The 13940-nt window shown below is 47.0% G+C and overlaps 1 long non-coding RNA gene across 1 annotated transcript; it reads right to left on the bottom strand.

The window, feature by feature from the left end:
- Window positions 1–2942: 2942 nt before the first annotated feature.
- Window positions 2943–13660, bottom strand: LOC128854317 (uncharacterized). Its single transcript, XR_008453353.1, has 3 exons — window positions 13522–13660; window positions 10448–10544; window positions 2943–3623 (listed from the first exon to the last, which is right to left on the bottom strand). It is a non-coding gene; the product is annotated as an uncharacterized LOC128854317 (long non-coding RNA).
- Window positions 13661–13940: the final 280 nt, after the last annotated feature.

Raw genomic sequence — 13940 nt, 5'->3', positions numbered from 1 at the left:
GGGAAGAAACCACAGAATCTGCAGCAGTAACACCCTGGCCAGGGAGCTTGGGTCTTCACCACCGTGTTAGGAAACAGATTTCAGTCCACGTCTTTCTCAGGAGGTGTCCCAACCAAAGAAGTCTGAAAAACATGGCTCTCAGGAATGGTGTGTCAAAAGACTAATGTTCACTCCTGCTTCTCATCAACCCCCAGACGCCCCCGGAGGAGAAGTCAGCACTTCTGCTCCTGCTGTAGCTGTGCAGAGCGGCGTGAAAATGACTTGCAGGAAAAGATTCATGGGCAGCTTTGGGTTCCTCAGGCAGGAGGTCCTGCATGGACAGAGAATGTGGCAGCAAAAACAGCCCCCCTAGAAGACTCGAGATCTGCATATTGGCTTATATGGAAATCTTCCAACACTGAGGTCTTCAAACAATATACTGACTCCATGCACCAATTTCCCTAGCTAGAAAGCAGGGACAATGTTCTTTACCTGCCACTTGCCCTCTGCCCTGCCTGGGCAAGTGATTCAAACACCACTTGCAATGCTGGGAAAATCACTTTTACTTGCTGTAGCCAAGACAACTGTAAAAGGCTGGATAGCTGGGAAGCTTCCACCTCCTGGCAACTGGAGACACACTTCATGGCAAGCTGGGTACCCACTGCTGATAATCTTGACCTACAGAGAGCAATACTACAGCAAACCCCAAGCAGAGCCTTTCTGCCAGGTGGAAAGAGACAGTCTCTTCTTCAGTAGCTCCATGGGAAGCCCATGAAGAAATCTAAAGCAGAACAGTTCCATTCCAGAGACCTTAGAGCAGCGTCCAGGACAGAAAGGGGCTCCAGGAAAGCTCAGAAGGGGCTCTTGATTAGAGAGTGCAGGGATAGAAAAGGGGGGATGGTTTTGAGCTGAAAGAGGGGAGATTGAGATGAGATGAAGGAAGAAATGTTTTGCTGTGAGGGTGGGGAGGCCCTGGCCCAGGTTGCCCAGAGCAGTGGTGGCTGCCCCATCCCTGGAGGGGTTCAAGGCCAGGTTGGATGGGGCTTGGAGCCCCTGATCCAGTGGGTGAGACTGGTTGGACTTTGAGGTCCCTTCCAGCCCAAACCATCCTATGAGTCTATGACTTCCAACACAGACAATGAGCTACTTCAGTGAAAATAGGAGGAATCAGCACCAGGATCCTTATATTTACGAACCTCACTCAAATTCTTTTTAAACTCTCTTCGTGGGGTTTTTTAATAAGTTTTTGGGGTTTCCACAAAAATTTCTGGTTTAAGACAAAAAAGACTTCTTGTTAGAAATGGTGTTTGAAGGTAAAATAGTTCATTCCAAGACAAATATCCTTCCAATATTCTCACTGAACAAAGAAAAACAGATTCAGGCAATCTGGTGTTTTTCTCTATAAAAAAGAACAGTTTTGACCTCACCATCTTTTTCCAACAGGAATATCTCGTGAAAGTATGTCTCATTCTCTCAGCTCTGTTCCTAAACGCAGCACGTTCAGGAAAAAGCAGCAAGATGTAGCTTGTCCCCACTCGCCAGACACACAAATGTTCTCCAGCTAAAATTAGGTAAAATAATGGCACAGGGAAAGAAAGAAAAGAAAGGAAAGAAAGAAAGAAAGAAAGAAAGAAAGAAAGAAAGAAAGAAAGAAAGAAAGAAAGAAAGAAAGAAAGAGAAAAGAAGGAAGGAAGGAAGGAAGGAAAGAAAGAAAGAAAGAAAGAAAGAAAGAAAGAAAGAAAGAAAGAAAGAAAGAAAGAAAGAAAGAAAGAAAGAAAAGTTTCAAATAAACTGTCATTTTTTTCTGCTCCTCCCAGCTCAACTCCAAGCTCTTCAAAGTTTCTCCTCTCGTTGAGTTGAGTCATTAGTCTTCAGATAAGTGATGCTTGAGCCTTTGATTAAAATTACTGGGGAGCGTCTCTGCATGATTAAAGAGAGATAACACAATAAAAGGAAGAGGACTTTATACCATTATTATGGCAAATAAGTGCAATTCCCAACCTGAGAGCTGCATCAACTTGTCTAATGTAATAAACGCTTCCCCTGTTGGAAATGTGTCAAATTAGGCTTCAAGATGTCAGCCTTTGGTTTTCAAAGGCCTCAAAGCTTCACAGGGCACTGTGAGACTGCAAGTCTAACACGCTGACAAGCTGGAAGGTGATGCTGGCCCATGGAGCAGGGCACAGAGGGAGCCACCCCTGCTTGTTAGCGGCAGAGTAACGCTAGGGCAGGTTCTGCTGCCTCTGAAAGGGAGGAGAGGCGCAGACAGACACGCAGCTGCACGACGCCGGAGAAAGGAGTTTGGGGGGAGGCAAGAGGTGGGTTTGGGATCCATTAGGGGGGGGCAGGTTGGGTCTGTTCCCATGCAGCAACGCTCTCGCACAGGCGAAGGTTTGCCCAAGCCGGAGTTGCCAGCTGCAGGCTCCTTGCAGTGAGCACTTCTGGTCACAGAAACACTTTTGTCTGTTGATATCAGTTCCAGTCTTACCCAAACAAGAATGGTTGTTCTGAGGAGAAAAAGTAATTTTTAGTCCAAAGAGACTGTCTAACTAAGGATTTATTTCAGAAGAGCCACAAAATCTGACTCCCTGAAAATGATCTGAGGCTCCTATGAGGACAGGCAGAGAGAGTTGGGGTTGTTAAGCCTGGAGAAGAGAAGGCTCTGGGGAAACCTTTGAGCAGCTTCCAGTGCTGAAAGGGGCTCCAGGAAAGCTGGAGGCAGGCTATTTAGAAAGGTCTGTTGTGACAGGACAAGGAATAATGATTTTAAACTGAGAGAGGAAAGACTTAGATTAGCTATAAGGAAGAATTTTTTCACAATGATGGTGGTGAGACACTGGCACAGGTTGCCCGGGGAGGTAGCGGAGGCCCCACCCTGTAAAGTTTCAGAGTCAGGTTGGATGGGGCTCTGAGCAACCTGATCGAGTTGAAGATGTCCCTGCTCCTGGGGGGGGGGTGGATTGGATGAGCTATAGATGTCCCTTCTAATCCAAAGCATTCTATGATTCTACAATATAGACAAACCCTGAATCTCCTCTCTCCTCCTGGAAGAAAATATCATTCATTCCCTCACGAGAAAATGATGTAGGGCTCTTAGTCAAGGAGTGAGGACGCTATGCTTGTAAAAGTGTAGACAGATAGCTCACAGAAACATCCTATTTGGGGCTTAAAATATACAAGTTTATCATGCAAATGATATGACAACAAAATAGCTGTACTTGGCAATACCTCCCAAAGTAAATTAAGCAGTTAAACATGTCATGTGTAATATTAAGGAGGTTATGTGTTACATATAGTAAGGAGATGAAGCCAAGTTGTCAGGACGCCAGGTTTCCTCAGCAATGTGAAATCCTCCTCCAAGGAACCAAGGTCCGTGCTTCTTCCCACTTGAGCAATGCAAAGAGGGTGAGGGACGGCAAAAGCAAGGCTGTGTTTCTGCCAAGGCACCTTGAGGTAACGTGGTCCCCTGTGACCATCCATGAGATGAATGGTCCAGCCTCAGCTTCCCAGTTGGCATTTCAAAGTTCAGTGCACGCTGAGGGCTTGCAGTGTGCATTTTTCACAGCTTAAGCTCCTTGCGTCTGGGAACTATTTGCAAGGGTAAAAATAATGCATGATCCAATCTTCTCAAGGCTTTTCACTTCCTGGAGGGTGGAAATACCAGGCAGGGAGAAGAAAAAAAAAAAAAAAGAGGAAAGCTCATGGATTATTTCAGTTCCACAAATTGCTCCCTGAGGCAAGTAAATGTTGTAAAAAAACATGCACAAATATTCAGATTCAAGTTTAACCAAATACCAGGACATTTGGATTTATTCAAGTGTCAGCAGCCCCCAAGCTTTTCCAGTTGTTTCAGGCTCCCTTGCATCAGCAAATGTTTTCTGTTTCATGGAAACTCAAAGTCAAACCTGGGGGCTTACGGTCCAAAAGATTCAAATAAAACTATTCCCTGCCTGCCCCATGAAGCAGCTCATTACACCCAGCCCTCACATTGCTCTCTGTCCTATAAATGAAAGTGAAAACCACTCCTGTGATTTATGGAGAATCAAGGCCAAAATCCCATTTGTTTACAGATGTGATGTTTGGCTTCAGGGTCTTGTTTTAACGGGATGTAGTGGAGTGAGATACAAGACAAGTGCTCCTCAGTCCCACCCTGCCTGGGATGCTGGTTCCACCCAGGCTCCAATCCAGAGCTCCTCTTCTCCAACATCTCTACCCTCTCCCAGGTCCCCCAACCCGTTTTACACCTATTGTCTTCTTGGGCACCTGATTTTGAATGGAATGCTCTTATCTCACTTATGCTCCAAATTTGAAGTCTGCTGTGAGCCTCTAGGCAAATATTTTTCACACATCCTAAAAAACCATCGCTCCCTCTGCACACACATATGCACATTCCTTATGGTCTGCTTCCCCTCAGGGCCCCATGGGCCTGAACAGATGATAAAGTTTCAGTAAAGTAGGTGTTGCTTAGGCGTTTTCTGCAGTTCATGGCCCTGTTTAAGCCCCTGTGAGAGACACAGTAGGATGAATCGCATAACCTTGAATAAAGGATGTTTTTGAATTAGTTGCTTCGAAAACATCCAGTGATGAGAAATCCAGCAATATCACCAAATCAGTTCCTTGACTGTTGCGAAACACCACTCTGCTACTGGGCTGGGCTGTCCTGGCAAAGCCATCCGCCCACTGGTGCTTGTGCAGCCACTGATGGTTGCTCAACTTTCCCCTGCCGTGTTGTCAAGCTCTCCAAAATGACCATTTCTCTTCCCTGCAGACATAACAGTGCCATCAGCCAGCTATTACCCTCTCTTTGCTAAATTAAGCAGATCACACTCTTTGATTTTCTCTCCGAAAGGTGTGATTTCCTATTAATTAGTCTTTTTTTGGCTCTTCTTTGAATCTTCTCCAATATTTCCACACTCTTTTTGAACTGCAGATATCGTGCCAAGAACAGGAGTAACGTAACCTTCCTATGCAAAACTGGCCGGAGGATCACAGGTTGCCGCTCAGTGACCTACTGTCTCCCCAGGGCTTTCCTGAGTCATCAGTTACCCCATCCTCCAATTATTCCCTGCATTCCCTGGCTCCACAGTTGGGCTTCCTCGCCCAGCTTTAGCCATCTAGGAGTTACATGTTCTGAGTTAACCACTCATCTAAGTCATCTCATTGTTGATAGAGAGACAAGGGCACTTTCTAGGGGTGATTGATCCACTCTAAGGGATATCTGAGGTTAATGAATAACTCATGCTCCACACACATGCCCCCCCACCCCGAGGACTAGAAGTGGACCCCATATGTTTAGTTGGCCTCAGTTAAGGAAGACTAATGGTCTGACATCTGATCATACCAAAACACCATGTTTACTCGACCCAGGCTCTATATCATTAACTGAGGTTGTGCAAGGGCTGCTTTTTTCCCCTGGTCTTTGTGTCACTTTCAACATTTATCAATGAGGATTTAACAGATTCTTCTCTTCTTCACTCCTGGCTCATTGCTGGGAACATTAAATAGGAGGGGGTCAAGACCAGCCCTTTAGGGTCTCTATGAGAAACAAAGCTGTTTGAGGTGGAATTTCCTTTCAGGACTCCATTTGGAAACTGATTACAATCTCCATTTGTTTAATGTACACAGCGTTCAATTTGGATGGCTCCTCTCTATCTGTTAGGATGCCCTGTGATACAAAGCCAAACGCTTTTTAGAAGTTTGACCAACTTACGACTAAGCATAGAGGGTGGCAGCCAGCCTCCGGTAGATCAATGGGTTCAGAGGGCAGAAAGGACTGTCCCAACCAGGGTTCTGACCTCCTGAACAACACCGGCTATAAAATTCCATCCATTAGGCTTCTTTGAAAATCCCAAAATCTTTCAGGTCCAATCCTTCCCCTCCCCTGGAAGTGCCACAGCTGCTCATAAAGCTCAACAGGATGCTGGTGGGGTCAGGGAGGGTATTCAGTTCTCTCCTACCTGTGTTGACCTAGCAGCAGACTCCCAAAGGTTTCATATTTTCCATGCTGCTAATTTTAGGCCTTTGCTTTCCAACACCCACAGACTTAGAGACACAGCCCGCTGCCTCACTGCAGCTTAAATGCTTTCTAATGGCCTTAACCCAGAGATTTACACTGAGCCAACTCATTTTGAAACCCTTCCATTAAAATGCCTTCTGCAAACAGATTTGTTTCATTATTGTTGGGCCCGAAAACGTCTGAAGTAACAAACAACTTCCAACTCCTTCAAATTTATTGTGGCACTAGGTTCGCACTTCATTTCCATTCTGCGTACCTGGTGCATGTCTTATGGAGGGGCCAGGCAGGGGAGAGGGGGGGATAGAGAGCCCTGGTGCAAAGTATCAGTGATTATAGTGCAATAAATATTGGATGGAGGATCTATGATAACATCTATTACAGTTTTATGAAATATTGATAGCATCTGAATACATATTGCCTCCTGAACAACTCGTTCAGGAGATGTTTCATGAAAGACATCTGTCGTTTTATCCTTCAATCTACATGCAGGCAAAGTACAGGCTTGATCCCCACCGTAATTAAAGTTAGGGCTCCCTTACTGAGTGTGAAACGCTCAGGCTCACCTATCCAGAGGGGTGGAGGGGAGAGGGACAGTGACTGGTTTATGTATTCAGAGTCTTTAATTTGGGAAACGAATTAACTTCATGCTCTTCTGAAATCAATCCCTGCACAGACAACTGGCTCTAATGGGCCTGATAAAAGACTGCGCTGGCTGCTGGGGTGAAAAGATGGGATAGAACAAGGACTCCCAGGAAAATCAGCTTATCCTTTCGACTTCTATTCCCAATTATGCACTTCTCACCAGTTAACCCCTCCCCATGTGGTTCAAAACATGAATCCCTGATAGACATTCACCCCAGATGTCCAACATGTTCCAAAATTAATGACATGGTATTATTTACCACCTTGTAGGCTGCCTCCAGGCACACGCATGCATATACACAAGCACACCAAACACTTTGTTGTTTTTGTCTTTACAGAACTGACTTTAGTTTCCTTGTAGCACATCTGCCTGCACAAAGCCCAGCCTCTCCTGCTCCTCCCAGCACAGGGAAATCCAAGCGTACCATTCCCATGCCCCTTTCACTGGCAGATCTCCAAGTCCCTCTTTCCTTACACGTAAAACCCAAATGCCCCATCACATGCAGCCATGCGGAGATGCATATCTACGATACACAGCAGTGACAACCCCAAAGCCTTCCAAATGTGTGGAGGCTTGAATGCCTGCATCATATAATCCATTCTCTTCTTAGCCCATCTGTCAAACCAGACAGCTGCATTTTGAGGATAGGGGAAGATGTTGTTTTCCAGCTACAACCCCCTTTTTACTCTATCAGGGAAAGAAAGCTGTCTCTGGCCACACTACAGCATCTTATGAAAGACAGGAAAGCCTTGCATGAATCTATGCCCTGAAATCATGTCTCAAGAACAAAATTCCCACAGGTTTCCAAAGGATGGGGAATTTTGGTGCACAACAGTGACCCTCTTTGTTCATCTCCTGGTTGTCTCTAGTGCAAACAGAAAGCATCCCTCTAGCAACAGACAGACTCCCTGTTGATCCTGGGACCAGAAGGTGACCCTCTGCTGTGTAGTCAGGGTGGGTTAGCAGAGAGGACCAGTTTGGCACCCGCTCCTCTTGGCTGGGTCAAAGTTCCCACAAAGACCGCTGCACCAAACCCATGTCACACACACTGAGCTGAACCTGTTGTTATTCCTCATTTTTAGTTGTGGTGGTAAGGCTGAATCAAGAGGACTGGGAGGAAAGCGTGCTGTCTTCAGGAGGCAGATATAATTGAAGAGCATTGACCTTTCCTCACTCGTGTAGAGAAGACATACCATGAAAAGTGTAGTACAAGGCAGTGTTGGCTCAGCTGCTGTGCTTTGTCCCCGTTCAGTTGTTATCGAAGGCAGCCTTGACTTTATGGGTTCAGCTGCTTGCTTTGCAGACAGGAACACATGTGCCTGCCATTCTTGCCCTGAGCCATAGCACTGGGTAATGGGACAGACCTCCCAGGCTTGACCCCAGCAGCTCCTACCCAACCTGAGGCCAAGCCATTGACTAAAGTAACACAGCAAAAGGTTCTTGGAAACCAGGTAACGCGTGTTTTCCTTTCCAGAGGGGTAAGATATTGACACTTGTGTGCCGCTAAATAGGACAGAGCCAGTGGGGGCACCAACAAACAACCATTCCTCTTGCCTGGATAGAGCCTTCAAAGCTGATTTCTGCTTATTTAACTGTAGGTTGTGACTGGAAAACCGGTCCATGGACCTGCCTGTCAGCATCCTCCATTCCTGGCCCCACTCACACACAGCTGGAAGGAATCCTTTCACTTTAGGTCTTAACTAGAAAGAATAAACTTTGCCAGCCCAGGAACCACCAAACTGACCCTCCTCGACTGTCTCCCCAAGGATAAAAACTCTAATGAAACCTTATTTCCCAGTGTTTATTTCCCACACACACAGGATCCTCCCACTGGCCTGCGGGGTACACAGGGCAGCATCAAAAGGGAAATGAGAAATGAATGAACTTCAGACACATGTTTTCTGCTGCATCTCATAAGATCAATAACAAGCACCACATCCCTGGGAATGTTTTTTCCCCACTGTGAACTGACTTATCCATCTAGCAACAGCCAGCGTCGCTGAGGAGCAACACAACACCTCTCCCACAATTTGTTACCATGTAGGAGAGTCTATTGTATTTACAAAAACAACACACGGCACTCCTCTCTTCTCTGAATTAATGATGGGTGCGATTGCATTTCTCTTTACTCACTCAGCGGGAGGAATCCCAGCACTAGAGCCACCTGTGCTCTTCATGCAGGGAAACATCTCCTCCATAGCCTGGGCCTGAGAAAAAAAACACAAAGCACTGTAAAAACATTGTCAGAGCCATTTCTTGGCCCCGTCCCTTTGCACTTGTTTGGTTTTCCTCTATATGGGCTGTGAGGCAGGAGCAATATCACACTCCATGCTTGGGCAGAGACCAGCCCTGAGAAGATCTTAAGGCGTGAGAGTCCAAATGTGATGCAGGTGATAGATGATAACCCACTTTTGGTGGGTAATTTTCCTCGTCTCATTTCTTAGTCTTAGCATTGAAAGCTTAGCTTCTAGGCTCAATTTTAGCCCTATTATTTTGTGAAAAAGAGAGTAAAATCTTGCCTCTTCCAGTAAATGGTATCATTTTCTAGGTGAGGTTCCAAAACAATTCAGGGAACACCCTAACAGCTCTTGCGTGGACATTTCTTACTATGGTAACTTTAATGGTTTTTTTTAAATGCATCTTTAGCTAAATCAACAGAAGTTTCAATAGTAGCATAAGAAAAAGAAACACATGCTCCTCCTGGCTATTTAGCCACTCCCTGGACTACTTTCCCAGCCCCAGTTTGAGAGCAAAGTGCTCAAGGCTCTCTGATCACCCATCTCCAGACAAAATGCATGCAATGAATAGCAGACTCAACACTGTTGTGCATCAGGGATAGTGTTGCCCTTTCTCCTTCTCAAGAAGACAGGTCCATAGGCTCAACTCATCTCTGTTCTGTCTCTGATTGAGGTTTGCTGCCTGAGCATGCACACCGCAGCCAAAACCAACCCTTTGTCCTTCCTCATCCCTCCTTCCTTCATCATCCATGACAATGTATTTCTTCTACCTCCCTCCATCAACTCCTGTTCAATGGCATTTCCCTTCCTGCTGCCAAATGGATGCTTAGGAGCATGGAGACAGTAAAACATTGCTATAATGTCCCTTGCTGATGCATGGTCTCCTCCCATTATTGGTATAGCAGCATCAGGTTATATGCCGTTAATAGCCTTTCCACTTGTTTATAGCTTCTCTGGCATCGTTCCTGGATTTAGCGCTGCTGTTCTACTTCCCCTCGTTGCTTCGGGGATGACCTCCCTTCAAGCAGTGGGACTCACGTCACATGCTCCATGTGTAATTCAACATGTGGGTGCTGGTGGGGGGCATTGCCAGCAGCAAGAACATCGAAAACACATCACAACAAAGCCAGCAATGAATCCCAGCTTGGATGGGCTGGGGGCTTGGGAGGGAGGGGAATTTTTCTGTGTGTGAATAATTCATAGGCAAACCATTGACATGATAAATTCCTCCATTTCTCCTCTTTTGTGAAGTGACAGCGAACAACTTTCCAATTCCTCCCCTCTGCATTTTCACTACCCAGAATTATTCACTAAACAATTGCTTGGAATAATTCTGGGGAGCAAATTCTTTGCTGGGGACGTCGTTGCTGACGTCAGCGGCATCAGCGCCAGCAGGAGCTTTGGTTTGGAAGCGATGGGCCGTCCGCAAGCCTTTCATCATGAGGATTTGGTCTCTAGATTTTGAGCCACCCTGAGTAGCTGTAGCAGAGCACAGAGCCTGGATGGTGCCTTTTTCTCTTCCATTAGACAAGCGGAGTCCTGCAAATCAGGTTTTCCACCGTGAATACTTACATTTACAAATTAACAGGGGTTGAAATTGCTGAGATGTGATGATGAATCACATTGGTGCTTCCAGAAGCACTTCTGCCAGCGTGTCTCATCTCCAGCCCTGCAGGACAAACAAAGTGGGGTTTCTCCATTTCCATTTCAATCGCTGCAAATGAGCCTTGCCCTTTTTGGTAACTCTCTGCACAGTGCGGTACGGGCTCTCTGAACCCAGTGCCGGGCTCACAGCTATGTCTCCCTGCCTTTCATATTCATGGAAAGGGGAAGAAAACAACTGAAGGCTGGCTTTTTAATTTCATGGGAAATTTTGAAAGTGGCCTTTGCTCGCTTCCTCACTTCATGTATTGATTTACAGACTGACCTAAACCCCATATGAACAATGGAATGTCTCCAGTAGGCCACAGCTCCGACTCAGAAAGTCCTTGATTTTTATCTGCCTGCAGTTTCCAATAAGTTAAAGCCGCCTGACCTAAAATTCGAAATTCCGAGGGAGCTCTCTGGCTGATGACTCTCAGCATCTGACAGCAATCGTCTGGGGTGTATTTTCTGTATTTATTTATTGTAAATGAGACACCTGACACCATGAGATCATAAGCAATTTCCAGCTCTCTCCAAAATCACCAGGAGGATTCCAGCACCGAGCCACACAACATCATCATTTCTGCTGCAAAACTTTCTGTGCTGATCATCAGTAATTTGCAGCACAGAACTAGGAGGGAAAGAATTGCTTGCAGTTCTCCCCTTTGTCTTCTCATGAAAATCAGCCCATGTTGGGCAGGCCAGTCGGCCTGCCATGACCGTGAAAATCCTGCAGATCAGGGAATCTGACTCTCTGTTCTTTGGAATGTTTTAGGTCAGTGGCAAAATGTAAATGTCAAATACTTGTTTTCAGATCTACCCTGGTGAGGCTATTAACTTCTTTGGTCATTTCTCTGATTCAGCATCTGCTTTTCCCACAAAGAATCATAGCATGGTTAGGGTTGAAAGGGACTTCAAAGCCCATCCAGTAGGGATACCTCCCACTGGATCAGGGGATCCAAGCCCCATCCAACCTGGCCTTGAACCCCTCCAGGGATGGGGCAGCCACCACTGCTCTGGGCAACCTGGGCCAGGGCCTCCCCACCCTCACAGCAAAACATTTCTCCCTAACATCTCATCTCAATCTCCCCTCTCTCAGATGAAAATTGTTCCGCCTCTCCCTGCCCCCCTGATCAACAGCCCCTTCTCAGCTTTCCTGAAGCCCCTCTCAGTACTGGAAGCTGCTCTAAGTTCTCCCCAGAGCCTTCTCTTATCCAGGCTGAATGACCCCTACTTTCTTAACCTGTCCTCATACGGAAGGTGCTCCAGCCCTTGGCTCATCTCTGTGGCCTCCTCTGGACTCACTCCAACAGCTCCCTGTCCTCTCTGCTGAGGATTCCAGAACTGGACACAGGGCTCCAGGTGCGGTCTCAGGAGAGTGTGGGGTAGAATCCCCTCCCTCATCCTGCTGGTCCCACGGCTTTGGATGCAGACCAGGGTACAAGTTGGCTTTCTGGGCTGCAAGCGCTCATTGTTCATTGTCACTTATCTGTTTACAGAGTCAGCAAAGTAATTTTCCAAAAGGTGACAGTGTTTCATGAACGCAAACATGATTTCTGCAAAAGTCAGGATCTTTCCTTGCTGCTAAAGCCCTCCAGTTAAAAGTTCTCCCACCATCGACAGGAGAATTTCACACCCAGAAAACACAATTGCAGACCAGTGAGCTTTACTTCTGCAGTGCCTCAGATAATTGCCCGAGCAAGCTGTAAAGAGCTTCCTGTGCTGCTGAAATCTTCAGATGCTTTTCTCTTTAAAGCCTTCCTTTGGTGCCTTGCTTCCACCCACTCCACTGCTTTGCAGCAGGGCTGTGTGAACATTGCTAGCAATTTGTAACCTGCTCCCCTTAGATGCAAGACTTCCTTGTACGCTTCCGTACCAGGAGCAAACAACCCACAGGGACGCCGTGCCTTCAGCTCCAGCAGCGGTGCCGCCGAAGCAGGCAGACCCCACAGTCAATGTATAAATCTGATCATCTCATATTTTAGCAAAGGATCAGGACATATCCATCTCACTCTCCTTAAAAGATGCATTCCTCTGCTTCAGAATTACACATTCCTAGGACGGAGCAGCTGTTCCTTCCCATTGCCCTCCCAGTGTCTTGGAAAATCCCAACTCGGGTTCAAGCCCTCAGCCATCTCAGTGACCATGAAACACTATCTACTCCTTATGCTTAAGCCAAACAAATACAAAGCTTAAAGACAGAAAGAAAGAAACTCAACCTAAGCCACTGTGTTTAGTCCCAGAAAGCAGAGCGATGCTCTTCTCTTGTAAGGACAGGCTGCCCCAGGTGCCTGGAGTGCAGCCGAGTTGGGGCACCATCTGGGATCAAACTGCTGCCTGGAAAATGCAGGTGGCTGATGCAATGATGATTATTCCTTAGTTGGTTTTTTTTGTTTCTTTTTTTAGAGGGTTGTGACATTGGGGGAGCGGTCCCAATAAAAATGATGGATAGGACTGGATTGCCTCAGTTTCCTCATTTGGAACAGTGACGTGACAATGAGAAGCTCAGGGACAGACAGGAAAGCTTAAGCACAAAGTGATAAAGCCTGGGATTTTTGACCCCTGTTGACACTGAGGATGCGTAAAGCTCTTTCGAAGCAGCAGGACCACACTGTGCTGCCCTGTGCAGTCACCAGGGCTAGAGCCAGAAGGAGAAGCCACCACCATCACTAACAGGGTGCTGAGGGCTTGTTACAGACACAGGGCTCCTGAACCTGGCCACAGCACCACACCAGTGTGGTCACGCTGCTGCCAAAGGCTCATATCTCAACATGAGGTTGCAGTCCACAATGCAGACAGACCATAAATTGATGCTCCACGGTGACACCAGGAGTCAAACCCAGTGCAGCCCCCAGGCAGGCAGCTCCCCACTCCTTCCCTGACCTCTGCACTTCCAGCGCCAGCACCATCTGCAGGCGATGTCCCCACCAGAGCTGCGAGTCTGATGTGTGCTATGATACAGCCCTTCTGCTAGGAGAAAATAGGAAAAATGCATCTCTCACCCTCTCCACACAGCCCCGGAGGACAAAGCTTTCCTGGCTTGAGGCAGGGGATACTTATGTGCCTGCTGGCCTCGCTTGATGTGTTTGCAAATCGTCCTGGTGTCTGCTGGCTCTAGGCTTCCAGCAGAAGGGAGAGATGGTCTCCACCAACATTCAAGGCACGCAGACTGAGGGAGAGAGGAGACAGGTAGTGAGAACCTCTCTGCCACAGAGATGAATCAGTCCTGCTCAGAGCCAGAGGAGGAGAGTGGGTGGTTGCAGAGCCTGTGTTCTGCCACAGGCACCAACCAAGCTCTGCTCTTACAGAGCCTTCTCATCCCTGTCCACAACTACCCTGCACCAGCACTGTGCCCCAGCCCAAGGCCACCAACTGTGACTGGAGCCATTCCAGGGCTTTGCACACCACAAAGAAGCCCTGG

The sequence above is a fragment of the Cuculus canorus genome, chromosome 22 (assembly GCF_017976375.1).
Source record: "Cuculus canorus isolate bCucCan1 chromosome 22, bCucCan1.pri, whole genome shotgun sequence".
Lineage (NCBI taxonomy): Eukaryota > Metazoa > Chordata > Aves > Cuculiformes > Cuculidae > Cuculus > Cuculus canorus.
The sequence above is the reverse complement of the archived record's forward strand: the minus strand, read 5'-3'. Positions and strand labels throughout refer to the sequence as shown.